Source organism: Gobio gobio (genome assembly GCF_949357685.1).
Source record: "Gobio gobio genome assembly, chromosome: 23".
NCBI lineage: Eukaryota > Metazoa > Chordata > Actinopteri > Cypriniformes > Gobionidae > Gobio > Gobio gobio.
Window position 1 is genome coordinate 20711258 of NC_137119.1, and position 6701 is coordinate 20717958.

At 37.1% G+C, this 6701-nt stretch overlaps 1 long non-coding RNA gene across 1 annotated transcript; it reads left to right on the forward strand.

The window, feature by feature from the left end:
• The first annotated feature begins 518 nt into the window (after positions 1-518).
• On the forward strand, positions 519-3884 carry LOC307120038. The gene is made up of 4 exons (XR_013815738.1): positions 519-1901; positions 2016-2075; positions 3331-3453; positions 3547-3884. It is a non-coding gene; the product is annotated as an uncharacterized lncRNA (long non-coding RNA).
• The last annotated feature ends 2817 nt before the right edge of the window (positions 3885-6701 follow it).

Genomic DNA, 6701 nt, shown 5'->3' on the forward strand with positions numbered 1-6701 from the left:
TTTTCTGTTTTCATAAATAACAAATTCATGCAAAATTACAAACAATATCTGTAAATTAACAACTGTAATACAATATTTAGCTCATTATATAAAAGGTTTATGTTTATGTCCATACTAACAATTTAACATTATTCTTTGTCTTTTTAAAGTAAATCTTATTAGTTTTATATTTACACTGTAAGAATAAAAACCTTAAAAAAAACAGCAGCTACAGCTGCAAAACAAAAACCGTAAAATAAGTCAAATATCTTAAGTCAAATAAAGTTAAAAAACTTCACAGAAATTTACATTAAACGTTTTAGAGAAAACACTATTAGTTTACAGATTTTTCCTTATTTAAATTAAGATATTTTACTTTAATTTTCTGTTTTACAGTGAAGGTGTATTTTTACATTCAAACTGGTTTTACATTCAATTCTGGATACAAATATAACAAAATATATAGCAAACTAAATATCAAATAATAATTGTTTTTAAAGAGTACAAATCTGCACTGCTCTCCAGGTTGAAACTTTCAAGCCTCTGCCCACACCACAAAACACCATTTGACCAATTAATTAAATATAACAGCAAATAAAAATAAATATACACATTTTCTAACTGTTGTTTAAAACAGGTTTTTTTCTATATTTGCCAGGCTATTTGCTGTCTTTCCGTGTTCTTTTGAGCGTGATTGGTCAATCTGAACGTCATCCAGAAATCTGGCCAATGACAGTGCGCGCCTTCCGTTTGAATTATACACCCGTTGTCGTTGCTCGTGGCTCGCGGGGACGCGACGCGATCGCGGCGTCTAATCTTCAACAGGACGGCTTCTTCTGTCCATTAATGGCATTGCATGGATCATTTTAAACCTGTTAAAATCTTATTTTGGACGAATTTTGATTGTGGGATGTCGACTGAGAACGAAAAAACATGAATACGAACAGACTAAGGTTTCAATGGCGGACAGCAGACGGCAGAAGGTAACGTAAACCCCTTTATATTTTTTCTACTGCTTATCAAGATATAACGTTAGTGCATTAAAGTCATATGCTAATCGTGATTAACTTACATATTCTGTTTCTGTGTTTTGTTGTAATACTGTTAAGCTAGGGCTGGGTGTTATGGCGATCTGATGATACTGACTAATTATTGTTAGTGATTTTGCTGTAAACGTTAACATTACCGTTTTATATTGCGGAATGGGAATATAGCGTATATAACGCAGCACTGACTGTACTAAAACTTTTTGACATTTTGACAAGGAAACATGCATGAATGTAGAATAATGAACGGGACATGCATGTGTTAAAATAAGCCTCTCTCAGACAGCAGGCGATCCCGAAATCAATTATCTTTCTGTAAAATGCACACAATTATCTCAGAAACCTTGTCATGTGAGTATTCACTTGATTTAAACAGTCAGTTATGTCTTAAGTAAGTTAAACAGTTCAAGTTAACGTGGGGAAACCCGGATGCGTGTCATTCTGTGCATCCGTTCTTAAAGGGGCTGCAGCTTTGTCATAATTTTAATAAAACAAAAGAATAGAGAAGACCTTCTGCTTCTTTTAGAATCAAGTGATATTAATTAATTGAATATCATACAGTGAAGACTTTTAAAGCAGTATTATTCTGTAGCATTTTAATAAAATATCCATCAAAATATATATATATGGTGATATCGTTATTGTAAAATAAAATTTCTCATGTATGTATAATTATATGGTCATAATGCCCATCCCTACTGTCAGCTAGTTTTAAGATCAAGCTTGTCATAAAATGTAACAGAGCTTTGGAATGAATAATCTGAGATCATGTACACTTGTTCAACAGAGAGGACAGGAAACCACCATCCTTGGACTCTGAAGAATTATAGGCAAACCAGGATTTTGGATCTACTGTGAAGTTTTTGTATGGGCCTGGTGAGTATGTTTTGCAAGTCCATGTCCGTAAGTTGATAATTAATATTAATGTTTTATCAAACAAATTAATATTCATTTGTGTGTGTGCATGTTTCTTCCCCCCTCATGATCCAGAAGTTTTGGATCCATGATCCTGAAGAACTTTTACAGATGTTGACCCTGAATGTGTAAAAGGTAATGTAGACGCATGCGTTTTCTGTGAAGTTGCTTTGAAACACTATCAGGGTTTTTTCTACATTGAAAATGTTTTGCCGGCCGCCAAAACAAATTTTTGTCCCGCCAAAGCCTTATTTGTTGAGTTATTGTGATTTGTGATTGATGTAGAACAGATGACTGCTGCGCTTGCGTTAACTGAGTGACAGAGAGAACGACCAGTGAGCTCATCCCTCGCTCGCACTCTCTCTGTCTTCAAAATAAGCATTCTTAGCTTTCTAATGTTTCACATTTTACGTTAATCAAAATCAAAAGGTCGGAAGACCGAATCCATGTTGCACGTGGCGCTATCAGACGATGTCTTCCTTTAATTACCGCTGGGTGTGAAATGCGCTCAAAAAACATTGACTGATTCTCTGACCAGCTGACATAAAGCATACTTTCAATAAACAGGAAACAAATCCTATCCGGTTATGAAGTGTTTTCTGTGTGTTGACAAATCTTTCGCAATGTTCTAACAGACGGGATTCACACACAACGCGTCTGCTAATGTCCGATTCGCCACATTATGACTCCTTTGAACCGAATCATTTTAACGACTGGTTGGAACTGATCTGTCCAACACTGAACTCACAAATCAGTTTAATAATTTACTCAGAACAACACCTGAAATGAGAACACAAGTGTGCTTACCCACTTTAGCAAGAGTGGATAGTAAGAATTATTTTTAATTATCAACAGTCTTTCAGCTTATTTATGTGGACAATGTGTAGTAAAATAAATAGCCTAAAATCATTTAGTTTAGACTGGAGTGAGGTGAACCCAGAACAAATTTGTTGTTAGCTAGCTGATTGTATATGGCAGAAAATTGTATATGGCAGAAAATTAGGCTATTTGTTCATTTTTTTAATACTATTTTTTTAATATTGATATGATTATATACCAAAACAATTATCAGTAAATAGTGTAAAAATGAGGAACAAAAACAAACATCAAGGTATCAAAATAAGCAAAAGTTACAAACTTTTTTTGAATTTATTTCAAATTTATTGTCAGTATTGCGCTTGCAGATCAAGTGGGTAGGGTATTTTTTTTTAACATGCGTATGTGTGTGTATGGATGACCATGTCTGTCAGCCACCACCGAAGACCATTTTTGACCCAGGAAAAACCCTGAATATGTATTGTGAAAAGCGCTATACAAATACATTTTAATTGAATTGTTTTACTTACTTTTATTGGCATTAACTATATATTATTAATGTATTATTTGGCAGGTCGCAAGATGTATTTTATTTTGTGAGACTTTGCTGAGGAAGTATTCTTTGGCTCAGTCTGAAAAGGCCCAGAAAAGAAACACTATGAAGAACATCACACAGAACCGTCAGAGAAAGAGACGGGTAAGTTAAGAAACCGGTTAAGCTTTTCCCCCCCAGAATGTTACTATACTCCTCTCTGAGTTTTAGTGGTTAATTCACTGTCATGTTTTGCAGTTGCTGGAGACCAGGTCCAGGGTTGCACAAACCAACACAGAACCTGTGGAAGACAGCAACTATAGACAAGATGTCTGAAGATGCTGCTGTTGTTGATGGAAGGCCAGTGTGGATGGTTAGGCTAGCTACTACAAACCAGACTAGACTGACCCACGCTACGCATCACATCACCAGCCCATCACGGCAGTTTGAAAAAATGTTCAAAACTCAAACAACATTGTGTTAGAGTTGGTCACAATTCTTTTATAATTATAATTTTAATATTCAATTGTTCCATTTTATATTTTCTTTATTCCTATGTTTATATACTTATACTTTTATTGGTTCCCATATATAGAGTATTTACATATATTTTATATACACTTTTTAATTTATAGATTTCTTTGTCTCGTTTTATATTGTATACTTTTTATGTTTGTTCCTTTTTAGATGTCCATGTTGCTTTTGATCTCCACGTTTTGTATTGTTGTTCCTCTTACGCCGCCTTCCTTTAGAAACATTTTGTTCACTTATCTTTTCCCCCATTAATTTTAATGTATGTTTATAATGCTCTTTGTTCTTTTTATTTGGTTATATTGTTTACTTGGAATATTTATATGTATTTTAATATATTTTATATACACTTTTTTTGTCTTATAAATTTATTGTTCTCATTTTATATTGTTTAAGTTGTATATTTATTCTTTTCCTTTTTATGTTCACTGTGTATTTTATTCCTTTACATCTGTCTTTTAAATGCATTTTGTTCATTTTTTTTCCCTTTTTGTTTCTTTACCAATTCATTTTAACGTATATTTATGTTCTTTGGACTGTTTATATTTTTACATTTGTTCCTTTACATTTTCATCCCTTTTAAATACATTTAGTTCACTTGTTTTTGTTTCACCATTGTTTTAATGTTCATTTATAATGCTGTTAAGAATTTTTTTTTTTTTTTTATACCTTTTTAATAAATATTTCAGACTTTCTCAAATTGTTTTGTGTGTATTTTTCTTTTGGGAGGGAGAGGGGATTATTTTTTATATATATATATATATATTATATATTAATGAGCAAAATCTGCATAGCTGGCCTATAACCAATCAAGTCCCTATGCTACAAAACCTAGCCCACCCTTAGCCTTAGAAGTAACCAATAAAGTCACTTGACTGGGTTTTCAATGAGCCCTGTCCTCCAATAGCAGTCTGGGTTTTGGGAGTGGTTTAAAAAAAAACAACCAATCCAGTTTGAGATGAAGGACCAATAGGGGGTGGAAGGCAAAGCTGTTTAGAGGTGTGAAAATGTCTCCTGGGAAAAACTTGATGGGATTATTTGCCATGGCAACAAATGGCTGTAGCATGGGAGTATACGGCCACAACATACATCCGATTTGGTACCATTTCGGATGAATACGGACATATACGGATCCATGGAATTTGACCTATCCGGCCAGTATACTCCTGGATTCTTCCGAATTTCAGCAGTGTATACAGGAGTATCCTGGTCCGGATACACCTTTTTTCATGCAGTGACACATATTCAATCATTGTTTGTTAAAGTCGACAAGTCGACTAATCAACCCCGACTGAGCATGTGTAAACACACACCAATCTATTGGCAGACTACAGTCACCCAAAGGGGAGCAATGTCCCCCCTGAATAGATCTATAAAGGGAGGGAGACAAACGAAAGAAATGGGGCATATCACTATTTTTTTTCAACCTGCCCTGAAACTCTCATTTGCCAGGTTCTATACCCCAAGGGAATGAAAGGGGAGCTTAAGCCCTACTTAAAACCCCAATAAGTAGTTGGGGAGGGCGGGATAAGAATGGGACACTAATGACTTGTTTCCACCGAGCGGGACGGTTCAGTACAGTACTGTACGATTCGGGACCCTTAACCCTGATCCGGCTTGTGTTTCCACCGCCAACCAATCAACGTTCTCCAGTGAGTCTAGCTCCACCCTTTAATAGCGGACTATTGTACTAGGTACCCCAACAAAATGGTGCCAAAAAAGTGGTACGGTACGGTTCGGAATTAGGGTACAATTCACAACTTCTGACAATGGAAACGGCAAAAAAAATTGTACTGTACTGAACCGTACCGCTCTGTGGAAACGAGCCATAAGTCCATTCCTATTTATCCGGCTCTTACCCTAACTATAGAAAAGGTACTCTCCAGCGACCTCCAGTACTGAACCTAAGTGTCAACAAATAAGAGGGACACCATATCCTAAGCAATCTACCTCTACTGTCATCCCTACTATACACGGATCATACTAGAAGAGACTTCTAGGGGGAAGCATTAATATAACAAAAGTTTTCCCCTTGATTTCCAACAGATTAGGCCACAGGTGCCTCTCCGTGACCACCGTACGAACGACTGATGGCTGCGGCCGTCTGCCTGAATAGCCAAGTCTGTGGTCTGGCACAGTTTAGCAACTGCCTCAGGTGACAATCCCTGCCCCTGGTCCAAGTCCAAGTAGGTTGGCTAGGTATGTAATTTCACTATCATGCCCTACTCCCTCAATATCTAGTTCCGAAAATACTGCAGAGCGGGCATCTGAATCCAGCAGATCTCCTTAACTGGCAAGAGGAGATTGGGAAATGGACACCCCCTTCCCAAACTTCTCCATTAGCTCAAGCTACGGCCACTGTGCTGCCTCGGCAGCAGCAGGGCCCGAACCGCAGAACCGTGGAGACACTCGTTCCTCTTCCCTCGAGAAAAGGGACAATCATGAGCGGAGCTTTTTCACAGAAAACTTTTCACAGTGAGCACATTCACCCCCCTCAAGAACTGAATGTCCGTGCTATGCTCCAAGGCAGATAACACAAAGCTTGTGCGTGTCCTCTGTGGTCAAACAGCGCTACAGCGTTCTTTATTGACACACGCTACAAACAATCGGCTCCTAAACACAAAAAAGCTGATGAGTAACTTTTATATGCACAGGCACTTTGCATGTGATGAGGGTGAGTGTCTGCCAATAGATTGGCGTGTGTTTACACGCGCTAAGACATCGCTCACTCCGAGGGCATTCCCCATAGCGTAAACACAAGACACAGCGTCAAAGTTCCACTTCGAAAGGGAACTAAAAACTGAGTAGTTCGAACTAAACCACAGTGAAACTCAAGAAACAAAAACACAGGAACAGAAAGACAACTAAACTAATCAACCCTG